Genomic DNA, 19,231 nt, shown 5'->3' with positions numbered 1-19,231 from the left:
TCACTTCAATTACCAATAAAATCAACACGGCGTGATGCCATCAAAATCAACAGAGAGTTTTCCTCTACGTAATGCGAAAAATGATCTCCACCGTCGAATAGGGCTTTATAAGGCAGCCCAGTTGCATTAGAATTCATTCTGTTGCGAGCTGTCCTATAGTAAACTTTAGGATCAAACCGAGCTGTCCTATAGTGAGGCAACCGACGACGCCGAGCTCCTCATTCGACGACACAACGTTACGAACTAACAACGATTCAGTCTTCATACCACTTCAAGAAGTTCCGTTGACGGTCACCAGCCCCGCAGTGGGGCAGTTCGTAATTATTATCTCCTCAGAAGTCTGCTTTTGCCATTCCTGAAGATTTCCGCGAATGTACATATTGTAACACGTATTCCGTATAGAATAGTCGAATTAGATAAGACGAAAGTATTTTAAGAATCATAAAGATCTGATAAATTTGAATAGTATAAAAAATAGGAAGAATCTTCATAATCTGATCAATTTTATGCATTTGAGAATCGGAAAAATTCGGACAAACAGAAGGATTCGTAGAAGAATAAGAATCTGAAGCATTTGAAAAATGAAAAAAAAGTCTGTTTGGTTTTAAAAAATTTGAAGAACTCAAGAAATCGTAAAAACTTAAATAATCTTGTGGATTATGTTGATGAATATTTATGCCTTAAATTATTTTCCTTTGTATGTCACATAAATAGTCCGTTATATGACCTTTCGGGAAGTACTGATCAATTCATGTAAAATGCGTTAAAGCTACTCGCCTTAAGGCGAAATCCTTTTTTTCTCAGCAACCTTACGACTTAGAAATACTGGTGGCAAACTTTTGAATAGGTTTTGAGGTACTCCCTTTCCGATTGTGCAAGAAAAATTTCAAAATTTTCCTCACGAAAGGGCGCACCCCTAAATGGAGGTGCGAGAAAATATCTGATTTCGGCAAAATTTGATATCTGGAGATTTTTGTAAAAATCATGAATCTGAAATTAGTTTTTCAAAATTCTAAAAAATCCACTGCAATTCTTGACCTGACAACGAAAATGGAGAGAATTCCACGAAATTTGTTGTGCACATACTTGATGAAGAACAACATTTTTAAACAGTCCGAAATGTTATACATATTAATAATTGGTTTTTCGGATCAGAAAGCATCCCCCGCGTACTAGTGACTAGTGAGTCATCTAATTTCGCATGTGTGATTACCACAACATAAGAAATTCGTAATACCTTCTAATTCGCATTAGCTTGATGTGGCATCGGTCACCATAAATTTCATATTTGCTAAAAATTCCCCTAGGTCAAAGTTAATATTTGTTGGTATCTGAAGTTTTTTCTTTACGAAAAATGACAAACATTCGACGTAGATTAACAATTTTCACGTACGGTTCGTCCAAGATTAAGTAGATTCTGATCCACGCGGTCAACGGTCTCAGCTTTCCACCAGGTCAAAGATATCAATAGATAAGTCCGCACTTGTGGTGTTAATCACAGTTCATAATTCTACGCGTTGTCTCGGAGAGAGTGTCGCGACTGTATTGCTTGTAATTCCGCAATTGTACATTAGCTTGTAAACAGCCTCAACCAATTTATTGTTCTTACGGTCACAAAATAATTTAATTTATAGTCGTTCAAGTGTTTGTATGGATATTTCCAGACACGAAACTGAATAATTAACGTGCAAACCGCACCAAATATTCACTTGCGTAGGATTTCACGGATCTCCAATAACAATAAACAGGTACAATCTCAAAGATTAAAATGGTGGATTCTTCTTCACAGAATTTTGTTTAAAAAACAATTTCTTCGTTCCGCTTGACGCAAGAATTTATAACGGCCCGCCCGAAATGATTTTCCTTCATTTATATAACCGGCCCTTAACTTTCTTAAAAGTCGAAGCTTTCGCGACCGAATTGTTTACGCGATCTTTACGCTTTAAACGCCGCGCTTCTTCTTCAACACATTTCCTTTCTTACCATTGCCGGGCAAAAAATGTGAAACGAAAACGACCTCCGTTAGGGCATGGAGTCCTTCTATAACCTGCCATGCTTCTCCGCCAATCTTGATCCAATGTTCTCTCTGTAATTGTTGCTGGACTCAAAAACCGCAACGAAACCAACGCAAAATTGACGGCTCGCGTCTGCTTTTATCGCAGCCTACGCTCCCCAAACCTGGACGAGATGTCCGTGTCCCTGTCGATGGCGTCAAAATTTTAAATCCGCATATCCTTAAAAGAAGTAATGTCGGAAGAGGGTACTCTCAAAGAAAAAATGAAAGCTATGGACGAAGGGTATCGGTCGGTATAGGTAGCGTCAAAGCTTTAAATCTGAATATCTCGTGTCGGAAGAGGATAGTACCAAAGGAAAAATAGAAGATACCAAACAAACATCTATGTCCGAACTCGGATTGGAACCAGGTATCTACCCTCAGTACCGCACTCCGCAGTCGAGATTTCACTCCTCTGCACCACACGGCTGGACTTAAAGTTAAGTGATTTTAATTGTGATCAAAACGTACAGTAGCATCATATTAATGAAGAAAAATAATATCCACAAAAGTATATTGCTGCAGCGAAAAAGAAAGAACACATGTATATTTTTTTTGATAAATTCAGAAGACAAAATATATGGAAAAAATATAAATATACTTACAAATTACAATTCAGTCGGTGCTGGGCGCCCACTTACAATGCACGGGGGGGGGGGGGGGATAGGGAGATCAAGGAGGGCAAGAAGGAAGGGTTTAAATTCGTCCAGCACTACCGAGTATACAAAAAAAAAAACAAAAAATGGATTGATTTTCAAACTTGGAAAAGTATATTACTTCAAACAAACACGATTCGATGCAGCTTGTCGATTCTGGGAAATTTTTCCTTTTTTGCCCCACTCTTCGCATTCAAATTCGTAAAAACATTAATAAAGCCACACTTACTCCATCTAGTTTGTATCTTAGTAATAACTCCCAAAAAATAATACGGCGTTAACAACACAAGAGTAAATTATACCTACCACTACACAAGTCTACCTACTTACGTTGCAATTTCTTTTCGACGCATCGTCCCGAGAGAGTTATGTCTGGGAAGGTATACATGAGCTTCTTGACAATAACATCATAATTAACTCTCAGCCCCTTATAACGAAAGGGTCTCTCAAATGCCGGAGCTGTAATATCGTTTTCATCAGGCATTTACAAATTCAATTACTGTTGGTGCATCTGTGTGTGACATTTGAGATATTATTCTCTAGGCCACAATTGAAATGCTAATTTGACAATTCCCTCGCTTGTTGATGTTGACGCACTTTTAAATGTCTTGTACCTATATGTTCAGAGTTTGTAAATTACGACGTTTAAAACGGACGAATAAAACAAGGTTTCATCACAGGTTTCATGCATAGTAAATTATTCATACTGTTATAGTGTTTACCTTTCGGAAATGTAAATTAATTCACTTTCAACTTGTCTTGTAGACTTTGGATTTGGTTAGATGCAGTTGTAATTAAATTAGAAGAAACTGTAAAAGTTTGGACACTTTAAAATCATTTTGATTTTACGTACCTGCCACAAGTTTTCCTGGGTCTGTAACCTAATGTATTGTTGTGTAAAGAAGTTATGTAGACGCTATTTCGGTCTAAACACCAAAAATATGGACGGGACATGCTGAATATGAGATTATTACAATTTATTAAGTAAATCTAGGGGATTATTTACGAAATAAGCACAAAGTTAGTTCGTGTCATTTGAATTTGTATTTAAGTATTTGTTTTTCATTTTAAATTTTATCGCTTTGTAATTTTTCAATTTAGATTAGGTTGGAAAGTAAGACACGTCTGACTGTATGCGATAAAAAGTTTTATTTTTAGACGAAATCTAATTCCGTTCCGTCGTGATTGGCGAATTTGAAAATTCATAACGGAGTTTATTTTATGGTGGAAGTGGTGTTTCCTTAAACACTGGAGACTATGAGAAAACGAGCCTTCTGCTGGTTTCGTGACGGTTGAAAAGCGTGTACATTTTTTTACAAGCCAACCTGGTTATGGTAAAACGTAATTCGTCGGTCGTCGTCGTCGAAATAAAGTGTGCAGAAGTAAGTGAACCAAAGGGGTATAAGAAGTTCTACACTTGTTATCCGACTACGGAAAAAGTTTTGTCGAGTTGAAACAACAATCAGTTGTAGTGCACACTGAGGGCTTTTGTTAAAGTTCTCTTCTCTACCGCCCGAACAGCTACCGAAAATTATTCATCAAGCCAAGTTTTCTTTATCATCAAGTTCAGTGTTATCAAGAACAAGTGAAATTCAGAAGCTTTATGTGCTAGTTAAGCGCATAAACCTTGTACCACCAGATTATTTAAATTATTAAGAAAAAACCAATCATTTTAAGATTACGTACCTATTTTAATTGTCGACCGCCTGAGTGCGGGGTAATATATCGAAACAACCTTTGTAACCTTTTCATTCTGTCAGGGATTTGGTTTTATTTCTTTCATGTGTTTCGAAATCTTTGTCATTGTCAATCAATGAATTGTGTTCGAATCCATTGTGCGACCCCGCTGAGTTTTTCCGTCATATTTTCTTTTTATCCCCGAGAATTAAGTCAGGTGTTAAGTAAAATTTGTATAGTTAATCCTTTGGAATTTTCGGAAGTTGATCTGAATCTCCCAAATTATTAATTTAAAATCAACATTACGATTTTTTATTGTGACGGGAGCCGAGCGTCTACGGGGAATAGTATATTATGATACAAGTGTATAATCAAGTCTTTAAAAGCACGCGCAACGAGTTTAATGGCAGGACGCGAAGCGGAGTGCTTTTAACGTTGCAAGTGCTTTAAAGACCAATTATACACGTGTATCTTATAGTATTTTTTATTATACCACCAATATAATTAAAAATAGGAAATACAATGAAACCATATTGACGTTGTACACGAATAAATGTCTAATTACGTGGACTGGGTGTTCGTAATTTCACGATTGCCATGAAAATGTCACTTGACGTTTGTTTATAAAAATCATCGTCTTTGTGAATAAAACGATTTCCGGGGAAAAAGATAATACACTGTCTATTACATCGCTTGTTGTAAAATCTAAACAAACGTTGGTAGGTGTACAAGTCAAATAAATTTTCTGCATTTACAGAAAGCGACATAGGAAGACTTTTTATTTCAGCGCCAGATGACAGTTTCAAAAGTCATACTTGAAGTATCATCACTTAGCAACTTTAAAGCACGTGTGTTTTAAAGGCCTTTTTCCGCACGCATTTGAGTGTTTAAAACGGAGATTGTGATTCAGGTATAATAAAAAATTACTATTCTAAATTTAAAGGTTGTTTTGGTTTGACGTGTAAAAATCTTATAAGACCTTTTTGGCGATACTAACATATTGCTATTAAGTGTTCAAATTATTTTTTAACTGTTCCCGATGCATTCGTGTATACTTTGTTAGTACAGCAGAACGCTTATTAGTACTGATTCTATTCGGCAATTGATGCTGCCACGATATTCCGGATGAATCGGCAAATAATTAATTCTAGTAATAAATAGATCCAAATTTTCATTAGTGATTGGAATCATTCGATTCTTCTAATCACTTCATTGAACCATCGATCACAGAAACACAGAACGCCGATTTTCCTAATTGCTGAAACATGTTTCGACTCCTTTTCTTTTGGTTCTACTTCTCGGTGTGACGATTTAAGTTCGAATGGTCTTCAAATACATCCCGAATCCATTTATTTTAAGTAAGTATTCGAATTCCCAGAAAAGATTTAAATCCAGAATCATCAAAATAGTTTTCCGTAGATGTAGCTTACAGATTTAACTATACCTTGTCAATGCAAAATGCATTTTTATAGATACGATTCCTAGTTTAACAAGTTGTAATGATTCGAATTTTATTTAATTTTTTTTAGAGTTTGCATTGATATTTTGTGGTATGTTCTTCTCACATCTTCCCGTTCCCGTGTAGGGGCGGGAATGAATAACCCTACCGCAGAGGGCACTGTGTGTAGTAAGAGGCCATAAAACAACAGCGAGTTGGAGTTTGGAGCAGGCGAAGAGTGTTTGTGGAATGACAAGGTGTTGACATATTTTTAACTTATTCTTCGATTTCATTTTCTGGTGGGATTTCCTAATTTTTTTCCTTGATGTAGTATGTAGGCGAATGGTTTATGAATGCGGTCCTGATTTTTTACTTGCGTACAAAAGCTAGGGGCGAGTAGTGGGATTGACGCGTTTGATTCGGATTGGAGAATGATTTTGTTTATTTTACAGTCGTAGTTATCGAGTCTGGTATGCGGTGTGTGAAATGCTGATTCGGCAGGCCAATGCGCGTTGAATAGTAGAGAGTTCACGTTGAGCGGTCCGAAAAGTAGGTAGATCAACTAAATATATTGAATCGCGAGATAAACTTAGATCAACTATCGGGAATTTATCGCAGAGTGGATTTTATTTTGTGTTATTTTAATCCGCGTTAGGCCAGCGAAATTAAGTCCCCCTCCAAGTTAGCATACGAACAAAGCCCAAAACATAGAATAGACATCTTGGTGTATCCCAAAACAACCTGTAAAAATTCCATTAACTATGAAATACTTTTCAGATATAAAGTGGATATTGCCTGGACTATATAGTTTTTGTTTTAATGTGATCGCTATTGTAAACGGTTTATTTAGATTTGTGTATATAATTGCAAAATGTAAAATTATGTGTTAAAATGTAAGCGCATCTGGTCGTTTGAGAGAAGAGGTTTTGTTATCGGACGAGATTTAATTAGCGCGCGTGTTCTTATCGCTGATGTTAGAAGAGATAACGGAGATGCAGATGTTACTATGTGCGTTATATCGGGGATGCGTTCCTTCGAAGCTGGCGGTATCTAATTCAATTTGAATAGGCGCTGGTGTTTCGTTAAATACTGCAGACAACGAACAAACGCAGCTAGCTGATTCGCGACGGTTGGAAAAGATTATCTCTTTACCCTATTTAAATTCGGGCAATTCACTCGATTTGAATAATTGTAGTTTGTTGTTATTACAATAATTCTACATATAAGAAAATTAACTGGTTAAATGCTGTGTAAAGTTTAAAACGTGTTGTAGTGCACCGTGAGGCCTTCTGTTGGGTTCCCTTGTTAAAAAATATAAGTAGATGTTATACCGTTCGAGCAGCCACCAATCATGTTCATTATCATATTCAACATACTAGTCATCAAGTTTGTGTTAAAGAAAAGTGAAGTTCTGAAGCTGCCAGCGTTTGTGTTAAGTGCGCCTGTTTATCGCAAACCTGTTTACGATCAAATTAGATTGATTATTTAAAAAGATAAACTGTAAGTAATTTTAAGATTTCTTATTTTCACTATCGACCGCTTGCGTGCGGGGTAAAATGTCCAAATGTAGTCTTTCTTTCTTCCAGAACTTTTGTTCTAATTTCCTTTTTTATGTGGTTGGGAATAATTGTTATTATTGTTAATCGATTAATTGTGTGTTTATTCAAACCCATTTTGCGAACTGGATAGAATGTTTATGTCAGATTTTACTTTTCGTATCCAAGGTTTATTTCAGGTGTTGATCAAAATTTGCGTAGTAAATTGTTCGGAATTTTTTTGATCGAAACCACTGAATTCTAATTTAGGTCAATATTGGGCTTTTTCAATTTAAATTTTCATTTGTTTGAGCGAGCTTTGTGAGTGGTGCATCGCAGGCCATTGCACACGGTAATATCAACCAAAGGTATAAATTGATCTAAACAAATTTTAGCACTGTAGAAATAGTAAGCATAAGGTCTATCGTCTATCAATATCAGCAATTCTGTTAGTATTCTGGCATCGTTCTTCTAGTGGTTTTCTAATTAAAACATCGATATCCAGGCATCAGAAACAGCGTAATTACCGTCAAATATTAGCGCAAGGCACTTAATGTAAATAAAACTTTTCTCATTTACTTCAAACTTTCTAGTAATTACGTTAACTATTATCCAACTCTAATAAAGACTGCAGAATTTGATGTCGCACTTGATTGATGAGTACCGCGTTACACCTGGTCCATATACTTGGGCCGGTTTAATTAAATCATACAAATTTCACGTAAAATAAAATAAGGAAGTGGAAATATTTCAATTTCTCAACCCCTTGACCGAATCGGAACTCATTAACGTCTTTTAAATTCCGATCGCTAAAATAATCAAGAGGGAGATGTATAGTAATATGAAATATTCACGTAGAGAATTCCCGGAGGTTAAAAAATAACGAACTTCTCACCACCCAATATTTGCCGGAATAATGAAGTAGGCTTCTAAACTTTTAATTTATTTATAAATGCTGTCACGTTTTAAACTTTACTCATAATTTTATCAAAATAAATGGATTTTTCTGTACATTTTAAAAAAAGACAAGGCGCGTGCATAGTCTTCAAACTTTGCGACTTGAACTTTGAGAAGTTGGAATGTTTTGTAACGACACTAATAAATTTAAATAAATTATGGCACATGTTTTATAGGTGGCCATGCGTTCAAACGACAGTTTCGTGATCTGATAAATGCTTTAGACACGCGAATAAGTTGAAGTACTTACCATTATTTCTTGTGCATTCTTTGGTGGTGCCGTTTATCAGAAGAAACAAACATGTGAAGCTAAATATCAGTAAAGCTAAAATAGCGGCGAAAAGGAATTTTTCTCGCGATGGTTTCCGTTTACCAGGAAGAACCATCGTTCTTGCACCGTTGCCGGAAACTTGGACAACGGTCGCAACAGGGGTCGTGTCTAGAAGTGTACCGGTGACCTCTTCCTTGTTATCAGTCTTTAAGTAACCATTCTTCGCATCTTTACACTTCCAGTCCTCTTCCCGCTCACTTGGTCCATTACACTCTGATGCCGTGTTTAAGTTCATTTCAACTTTTTTATTATAATTGGCATTGAGATGTTTCTATTCACTTTGGAAAAGCGTGGAGAAACTTAACAACGTGAACATCATTTGATAGTTTCAAACTTTGCAAAATTTTTTTGCGAGTCGAAAACGTGTTACTAGAGATCCTTTGGAAATAAGGACACTCCCTCTTACATACCCGTATTTTTATAAAACGTGCCGATTCCTACGACTTTATCGATTGTAAATAAGTGGGATTCGCAACAAAGCCGCGGCGTGTATTCTGGAACTGAACATTTTCGTTCGCTTGCAGCCCTTATGATATAATATCACCCTAAAACCACCTGTCATTCGATTTTCTTCGTACGACGTCGAATAATTTCGGACCGACGCTTGAAATTCTGTGGCGTCGTTAACGTCCAGAGAGCTTTTGATTAGGAGCCCTTTAATCATTAAGCAATGCAGTGATTTCTGCTGGATTGAGCAGTAGCGCATTTATGTGTATTGCTTTTAGAATTACTACGACAAATTAGAAGATAAAAGGGCCAAAGTGACGCATTTCCAGATCTCGAAATGAAATGATGAAATATTGATATAGTTACTAAAAGTCATACATTCAAATTTGCAAGGAACGAACATAAATAACACGGACAGCCATTAGGAATACGTATTTTTATTCCTAAATATGTTTTAGTGTCGTTCTTTTTTGTTCGGAATAATACTTCGAAACATCTTTTCTCATTAATCTTTTAGTAGCTTTTGTATTGCATCCAAATTCAATTTTCTTCTACAGGCAGTCGTTCTGCTTATTAAATCAAGAGCATATCCCATTCTTGGTCCACTATCCGCGCAGAGTAGCATACATCATCTGTGAGTACATACATCCGGAACAAAAAGTTACAGTTGCAATAGGTTTTTATGGAAAGGGTGTATTTCAAAGTACTATTATGAAGTGTTAGCAAACATTATAGAAAGAAAATACAAGCAGTTTCTCCCGAACGCCACCAGAAGTAAACCTCCCGCGGGAGGTAAATCGGGACGAAGATTAGTGGATGAAACGCCTTTGGGTACGAAGAGTGGTAATAAGGATCACAATCAAACTGAAAGGTGAAGATAATCCTTATCGACTCAAATTCTACTAACCTGGCTTCTTTTCTAAATAAATGGATGTTAAACAAAGAGAATTTAATTAAATAAAAGCAAACGACATATACCCTCGGGGTACAAAACGTATATTCGGGATACTATCAGTACAGGGTCGCGACCATGAACTACTTTTACAAAATGGTCTCAGTTTTGTAACAATTCCGGTTATACCGGAAATAGCTATCCACTTTTTTATTTATTTGAAGCCACCATGTCATTAATACCGTACATTGCTTATTCTATGTGCTCAATGTTTCTTCTTGTAGCACATGCAGGGTTAAGTGGTAGAGCAGACGGCAAATTAATTTATTATATGTTATATTATTATTTAAAGTGTTCATTTTTTCCCCGTTACTTAAATAAAGGCAATATTATTATTATTAAATGACAACCCCCATTTTTTATTCCACATTCAAATGCATTTTTGAATATTAAGATCACACAATATCTATGGCCATCTTTGATCTATCGTAGTAATCTTCCTTAATCATTGAAATTTTCATTATGATTTGTTTTGTTCATGGCCAACATGATTTGTAAAAAATTATCAAAGTCCTCGTTTGAGATCGAAGGGACTTCAGCGCATTTTTGTGTGGCAGATCAGTATTCTATTAGCCACTTTCGACTCAACCATCAATAACAGATCTCATTCACTAACCGCTTCCCACTTTCCGCGTGCACCCGCAATTCGCTTTTAAAGTTTTGACTCCACCATCAGTAAGATCGTGTCGGGGGCTACCACATTCTCTTTTACGGTACCCACTTCCGACGTCCCGTTTACCCGCAATTCGCGTTTGAAGATTTGACTCCACCATCAGTGAGATCGTGTCGCGGGCTACCACATTCCCTTTTACGGTACCCCCTTCCGACGTCCCGTTCACCCGCAATTCGCGTTTGAAGATTTGACTCCACTATCAGTAAGATCGTGTCGCGGACAACCACATTCTCTTTGACGGTACCCACTTCCGACGTCCCGTTCAGCCGCAATTCGCGATTGAAGATTTGACTCCACTATCAGGAAGATCGTGTCGGGGGCTACCACATTCCCCTTGGCGTCGCGGTTGAAGATTTGACTCCACCATCAGTAAGATCGTGTCGCGGACTACCACATTCTCTTTGACGGTACCCACTTCCGACGTCCCGTTCAGCCGCAATTCGCGATTGAAGATTTGACTCCACTATCAGGAAGATCGTGTTGGGGGCTACCACATTCCCTTTGGCGTCGCGGTTGAAGATTTGACTACACCATCAGTAAGATCGTGTCGCGGGCTACCACATTCCCTTTGACGGTACCCGCTTCCGACGTCCCGTTCACTCGCAATTCACTTCTATTGGCGGCACGAGAAAGAGAGACAGCGATTCGATATTTACGAAACGTTAAACCGCGTGAGTTCGCAACGGAAGGTAAAAGGCGCCCGAAGTTGACTACTTCTCGAAAACGCGCGCGCGCGCCTCGCAAAAGGTCGTTAATTTCGCCCCTAGGACAAAAAACAAAATTCCGCCACGCAGGAGTTGTGCGCGTTTACAACATCTTTCGACGACACCAATTTGAAAAGAATCGGACCAAAACTGTAGTAGAAGATAGGAAAAAAGTGAAAAACCTTCACGTTAGTATACTACGCTCGAGGATGACGCCCAGATGTCGCCAACCCCACATCGTGTAGCCATGTCCCTAAGGTTGACAAATTTCACGGCCCCGTAGATACACGTACACCCGTTGCCTTTCTACAAGAGTTCTTCTACGCGCCCACATTTGCTGCCAGCCAGCCAGCCAGCCACCAGCCAGCCAGCCAGCCAAAGTGAGATTAAAAGCTACTTTTTACAAATAAATTTGCAAAAATGCGCTAAAAATACTTCATTAAGATAAATTTAAATAACACCAATCCTTCTCATGGCTAATTCGAGTTTGCCAACTTGGATTGAAGTTGATTACAGAATTACTTGAAGAGTATGCATTCATAAATTGATAGTAGTTTCGACAAACACATTTGCCATCATCAGGCTAAAATTAAGGTTAAATAAGTATAAAATCTTATTGAGTATAAACTAATATTTATTTATTTATTTATTTATTTATTATCCCTCTCTTGTTCTGGGCCCTCAACAGGCCGCATAATGCTTTTTAGAGATGCCTCTGCAGGGCAAGAAGCGTGTGTCCCGGTATATCCTTTTAGTTAGCTAAAAAAGGTACAAACGTAGCTATATGGGCAACGATCCCTTAAATAGCTAAAATAAAAAAAAAAAAAAAAAAAAAAAAAAAAGGTACCTTAAGTTGTTCTATACCACACCGGTATTTACCTTACGAATTAGGAAAACTACAGGAAAACCTAACTCGGAGTAGCCGGCAGAATACTCGAAACTGGTCTAAGGTAATTCCCATCTCTACCACAGATGAAAAATTCACCTCAACCCAGGTTCGAACACCCGACCTCCGGATTTATAGTCCAACGCTCCACTTAACTCTCAAAGAGAAAAGCATGAAATATAAATGAAACGGCACATAACAGAACAGGTAGACAACAAAGATGAATAATTTAATGATACATACTAACAGATTCTTGTTATGACTTGTAATATTTCATTTAGTGAATGATCAGCACGTTTTCTCCAGTGAGAGAGAATTTTGTGTCAAAAATGCGCGTTGAACCGCGAGCGACGTTGGGCCAAGCACCTGTCATTAGCGTAGGTTGGTTTAATCGCCGGGGTGACACACATTAGAAGTTTTGCGCGTATATGTGTGTGAATTAGATACTGTTACGCAAAATGCGAAAAATATAGTGGAAGCCTTTACGCGCTATTTGAAGTTTTTGGTCCTTCACAAGAGATAAGAACAAACTATTACGTTATACGAGCAATAGTGGAAGTTTTTGATCGACAAATGCGTGACCTGAAATAAAGTTTAATTTGCGACACCGGAAAGTAGTTGCGGAAATAGTTGGGATAATGCCCAACAGTAAATATAGTGATTCTGAGATCCATTTCAAAACCAAAAAGTTAACGTTCTAGCACTTACTATAGAACTAACATTCTATACTGCCCATCGACATAAATGATCTGCGCGTACCAATGCTAAGCACGGATACTGCAGGTGAGAGAGAAGGGAAAACCAAGAGGGCACGCTGTCTCTTACGGTTACGCATCTGATTGGTTCTTTCAACAAAAGCGATCGCGCTCCCATTCAAATTAAATTAAAACAACCAATCAGATGAGTAACCGTAAGAGACAGCTTGCCCTGTTAGTTCTCCCGTCTCTCTCAACTGCAGTATCCGTGCTTAGCATTGGCACGCGTAGTCCATTTATTATATGTCGATGATACTGCCCTCTTGCGCATTTTGCATGTTTGACAAAATCAAAAACGTTTAGTCTTGAAATTAATTTCGTTAAACGTCAAAATTCTGTAGCGCAAAGTTGACCTGAACCTGTACTCGCGTTTAAGGTGGCGTTTACATTGAAAAATTGGAAATTTGTTTCCACAATAATAAAGTATAGTCTGCGACGCGGTTACTCTTCTATATGACATTGACATTTACCATCATCGGATCAACTAATTTTTGAGTGATCGTATTTGAACTTCCAAAATCAAAGGTGCCATGCATTATACGAGACCTAGGATTGTTATATAGGTTCTTTTCATTAAGACCTTTAATTAGAATACCATGAAAGATAAAATTAGTTTCTACTACCCAGATTCGTTCTTTGCGCTTTACTCTGGAGTTCTACTTTAATTTGCAAACCGTTTTCTACGAACCACCGCCCTTCTTTCTGACCCCCTATCAAAAGAGGGGGTGGAACTGGTTTTATCCTTCATGGTACTGTAATGAATGGTCTCAAAGACCAACTATACCATCCTCCTCGACCCCTATTCCCTTATATCTCCAGAACGGATTGTCGGAAGAGGGTCGACAAATTAAGGTCAGTTAATTAACTCATATACGTATATGACCATCTTTGACCGTTATGGAGATAGTACTAATAATAATAATAATAGGATTTTATTGGACACAAAAGTTGAAGTTGATTACAGAAGATATGTATTTGGATTTTAAGAAAAAATTGACACGTACTCGTAGTTTGAAGTGTTGTATCTCAGTGGCTATTAGACGAAAAGCAATGAAGTTTCAGGGGTTCCTATCAAAAATGCTGGTTATTTTTTACAATAATATACAGAGTCTTCACAAATTACTTATAAACAAAATTTTCAGTTGTTGATTGACATGACATCTAAACTGCCACTATTTTACAAAAAGTAGTTCATGGTCGAGAACCTTTGTGTGTAAATTTAGTTTTACCTTAAGCAGGCCTTCCACGTGCATTCATTTCATCGAACTTGGAGTGTACACTCCTGCAAACAGACCAAGTTCGAACGTGGAAGGGGTCATCGCGCAAAGTTTGCATCGTTCTTGGTGCGGAGCGAAGAGTTTTGCCAATCCTAAATTCTTGGCGTGGAGCGATGCGTGAATGTGGTTGTCGCTCCTGGAGTTAAGACATAAGTGAGATAGATTTACGCATTGGAGTATGAGGAACCGAAAACGCATATCGTTGTTTTCGCGTGCACATTCGTACCTGTATTTGTTTACCAAGTTTGTACGAACCATGTGAGAACGTGAAAGTGGTGTTTCAACATTCTGTTCTAAGTTCGAAGACATGGCGTTAATTCAAAGTTCGATGAAATGAATGCACGTGGAAGGCCTGCTTTAAGTTTAGAGTTGTTTAGCATGACTTTGCAATTCTCTTTTGCTACTGATATTCCTTTGGTAATGATGCGTTAATGCCATGCACACAAATTGCATTCGCCTTAATTTCGTCCAGTACCTGATAAGTAACCCACCCTACCTTGTAACTTACAAGTTGTAAGCCAATAGTATCTAGATAATCTTTGTACGGTTTTGGCACGTACGCATACAGCACGACACTGAACATGTTGACCACTTTGGTAAGTCCCAATTGTGTAGTTCTCTATTTGTGAAAAAAACGCTAACAAGGCAAAAGCTGTATAAGTTTCTGTGAGCACGCATAGTTAGCCAAAATAAATTGTAGTGGAAGGTAAATGTACGTAACACAATTTGGTTAGCAATCAACGTGACACTAAATTTTTACTAATATAGAAATTTGAATATAAATTCGTTTAAATTATGAAACTGAGGAAAGCTTTTACAATGAATAACCACAAAGTAATCTGCATGTTTTAACAAGCGCCTAATCTCCATAAAAATGAATCCATCGAATGAAATTAATATGCACTGAAATTCTATATAAGTAACATTAAATTCGGTAAAGGATAGGTATTATTAGTAGAAGTCCACAGATTTTACAAGATCTCATACTGACTATGACTAATATCATTGAATAAAAACACTATTTTTATTCAATGCTAATATGCAACTGAAAAGGAGACCGACACGCGTTTGTAAAGTTATTGAGATAAATAACACTCTTAGATCTCATTAGTTCTTACAGTCTCCTTAAAGCTCTCCTCAGGTTAATCTAAAATGTTTTCTTCAGGTTTATTTCACCTTCTTCGTATAAGTTTTTTTAAATTTCCTCTGAAGCTTCTTTTAAATTTCTCTTCTTTTAAAGTTCTAAAGTTCATCTGTAGTAATTCTTCTTGACACAGATCCTCCGCAGATTTTCAGCCGTCGACTAGCTTAAAAATGAACAAAAGCAAATTGTATACTTCTACTGATTTTGCGCTCACCACGGAAATTGGTCGATTTTTGAGACAAATGACGCAAAATCAAAATCCTCGTCTTTGCAGTGGGCTTTTGTTCGTTTCTTTATTTTGTGGGTCGTACGTAATGGGAAAACAAACTAGCTGAAATTAATGTTACTATACAGGATGTGGCCATGCGCCTCATTCACATCCGGCAGCAAACTAAAATGTGCTGCACCCTCATTGGTCAAAACACCGATGAGAGCATAACGTCCATGCCGTTTAAAGGCAGAGCCCCGAACCCTGCCAAGGTAATTCCTGCTTGGAGAAACAACTAGTCTTCCGCCTGCAGAATCCGTTCGCCTTGCCAGCTCACCCTCGCGCCAAGCTCCACCAGCCAGAAGACCCGTATCCGCGCTCACTCCGACGACAGCGCTCGCTGCGTACACTTCAGATAACCCGGAAATGATCTTAACTTTTTGTTTCTAAACGCGATACCCTGTTATCGGGAGATAATAACAAAACTACACAATAAATGTTATAACATTTTTCTATTAGAACTAAAAATGTCATTTCAAATGCGCAAATTGATAGGTACCTAATTTTTAATTAAATCACTCGAAGTCGTTTGTATTATACTAAAAACTCATCCCCTATTTTTGGTATAATTTAAAACAAACACAAAAGAACACAGAAACAATGCCTGTTTGCCCTACATGATTAAGGCGCATCATGAATGGAAATTTTAAATGCGCAATAAGTAGATTTTCAAAATGGAACCAATAAAACTAAAGAGCTAATTGATATACTGTCTCAATTTCACACTCAACCCTTATTACCTAATTTACACGCAAATGCCCTCAGATTATTTTAATTGTCGACAGCAACGCTGTTTATGAATTATGATCCAGTTCTTTCGATAGCCATTCTTTCAAAGAATATGTATCGTTAAAACATATAACTTAACCACAACCTTAACTAAAATAGTATGTACAGTAACTGACGAAATTAAACTCTACCCTTCATGGTATTCTAACGAAAGGTCTCATTGAAAAAATTGGTTTCGACAAACTATAACTTTCCCGTGCGACTCTTTTTCGAGATCGGTGAGCGACGCGGCCTGAGGGTGGGAGTGGGGGGGGGGTTAAAAACTTGTTTTATCTCTCATTGTATTCTAATTAAAGGTCGCAACGAAAAGAACCGTTTTCTACTAACTACTGCCCTTCTTTCTGTCCTCTTATCAAAGTATGGGGTGGAACTAGTTTTATCCTACATGGTACTCTAATGAAAGGTCTCAACGAAAGGAATTAATTTCTACCAATCGTAGCCCTCCTCCTCGACCTCTTATTGTTATCGGTGATGTCAAAACAAAAGCTATTTCGGTTTAAAAAATGGGCTTTATCTGCACAAGGGTTGTGCACAATTTATACTTGTTTTTCCTTACCACGTTCACACTTGATTGGGTTCAGCTCTATACCAACTTCCGCATTCGTTGTCGGGTTAAGTTCCAAAGCAACCAATGTGTTTTCTGTGGGTTCCGTCGTCCAAGTAAAATACATCAAAGGTCCTGCCACACAAAGTGCGGTCGGTGGTCTGCGTTAGGCCCAGTCCACACTGAACTGATGCATGGCGGAAACGGATTTATGTCCTCTCCGCGCTGCCCCATGCAAAAAAACGATGTATCGCACACTGACGCGACGTGGTACGGTCGGTCGCCTTCCACCGCCACGTCTCTTTCAAGTCGCTAGTAGCGTATGTGTAGTCTCCGCTACGGGTATGTTCAGGGTGAACTGGGCCTTATCTGTATTCTATGTAAATGGATTGTACCTGTCAAATAGAGAGCGTTCTGGTGCGTGATGGACCGTGTTTAACATGTATCATGGAATACAAATATCGCAGACCGCTGACCGCATACCGGGTTATGTTGCAGGGCCTTTAGTTCGGCGCAAAGGGATTTCACAATAGGTTGTAGTGCGAGAGAGAAATAGCATGACCTAAGGGATCCCCCTGTTAGCAATCTACGGCAGACATAATGGTTTGGGATCCGAAAAACATAATCTGGACGGATGATGGTAACAATGTAAATGCGAACGCTTCCGGAAATCGTTCTTCCACCGCCCTTAGAAACACATCCCTCCAAACTCCTGGCGTATGTTTTCAGGATTAGGCGCCATATCGTATAGCCAACGGTCAAAGCGGGTATAAGCGTACGTGAAGCAGATTAGCACTAAGCGATACGTACTAATGAAAAGTACTAAATCCATGTAAACTAGAAATTAATCGCCGACTTACACCGCGACGACGCAGGTTCGAATCCGAGGGCGCGCGTTTTTCTTTTACTACCTATTCATCATCAAATGTATGCGACAAATTTTTGTAATAATTATTTTGATTAAAAGGTACAATGATAGTTCACACACACACTGGAAAAGATAATAAGTGCATAAGACTTACTTTATACGAAGAGATATGCGGTTTAGATGTAGGTGAAAATTAGAGCCGACGGGAAATGTTTTAGCTTAAAAACGCCGCATTTCTGCACCTTTCGGCACTGTATGCATAGTAACGCCATTACGCCACTTTTATTGAACAAATGTGTACCTACTCAGAAAGTAAGTAGGTACCTAAGGTCTGGTTGCGCTGGGATGCCAAAATAAGTAGATTATTGATATAACATAGGCATTGCAGTTGAAAAACAATAGTAGCATGGACTTCCGGTTAAGCCGGAAATGATACCGGATATCTCAATATGCGATCGGATAGATCGTAATGTCACATATAAAATTATATTTGACAATTTTTTCGTATCCCGCGAAATACAAGAGATATTGATGTCACCCTCTAAACTCGAACGCACTGTATACCTATAACTTACTATCCGAATGTGAAACCCCTCAGTTACTGTACTTACAGGGGTGATTGTCAGAGGGTCCTGACGTTCTTTCAATGTCTGAATATCCAAATCATCACACTATTTGTGGACCTGCACAACGAATAAAAGCGCCCAATTTCACAAAAAGCCCCTAATGTTGGACGCCTAAGGATACCAAAACAAACTAATGCCTCAATGTCGCATATCAATCCGGTTGCTTTTATGCCGAAATTTTCATTTGTAATATTATGCCACTGTAATAACAAAAACAATGTAACCGTCCATTATAACTCACAGCGATTTATATTCTCAACCGTATGTACTACCTAATACCTATTTGCCTCTCTGAGATTTAATTAAAATTCTCGTTTTGCATTCGCATTGCGATGTAAATTAACTTATTTACGTGAATCTGAATAACGGCATTAAAATTTCGTCGAATATAATGGCGGCATCGAAAGATGTAACTTTTTAAATTGGTAGATATTCAATTTCCCTAATAATGGTCATAAATTGACGAGCACTGAGTGATTAGATTTAATCTGACTATATTGGCCTTTATTCGTATTCATTCGTCCCATTTATTTGTGACACTAGTTGGACCCGTTTGTCAGCTTTAGAGAAGACCATTTTCATTTATAAATTGGAATGAAATGCGTCAATCAATATCGATGTAAACTAACAAGCATATACTAATACTATTAG

This window comes from Photinus pyralis, unplaced genomic scaffold, assembly GCF_008802855.1.
Source record: "Photinus pyralis isolate 1611_PpyrPB1 unplaced genomic scaffold, Ppyr1.3 Ppyr1.4_LG7, whole genome shotgun sequence".
In the NCBI taxonomy this organism is placed as follows: Eukaryota; Metazoa; Arthropoda; class Insecta; order Coleoptera; family Lampyridae; genus Photinus; species Photinus pyralis.
The sequence above is the reverse complement of the archived record's forward strand: the minus strand, read 5'-3'. Positions refer to the sequence as shown.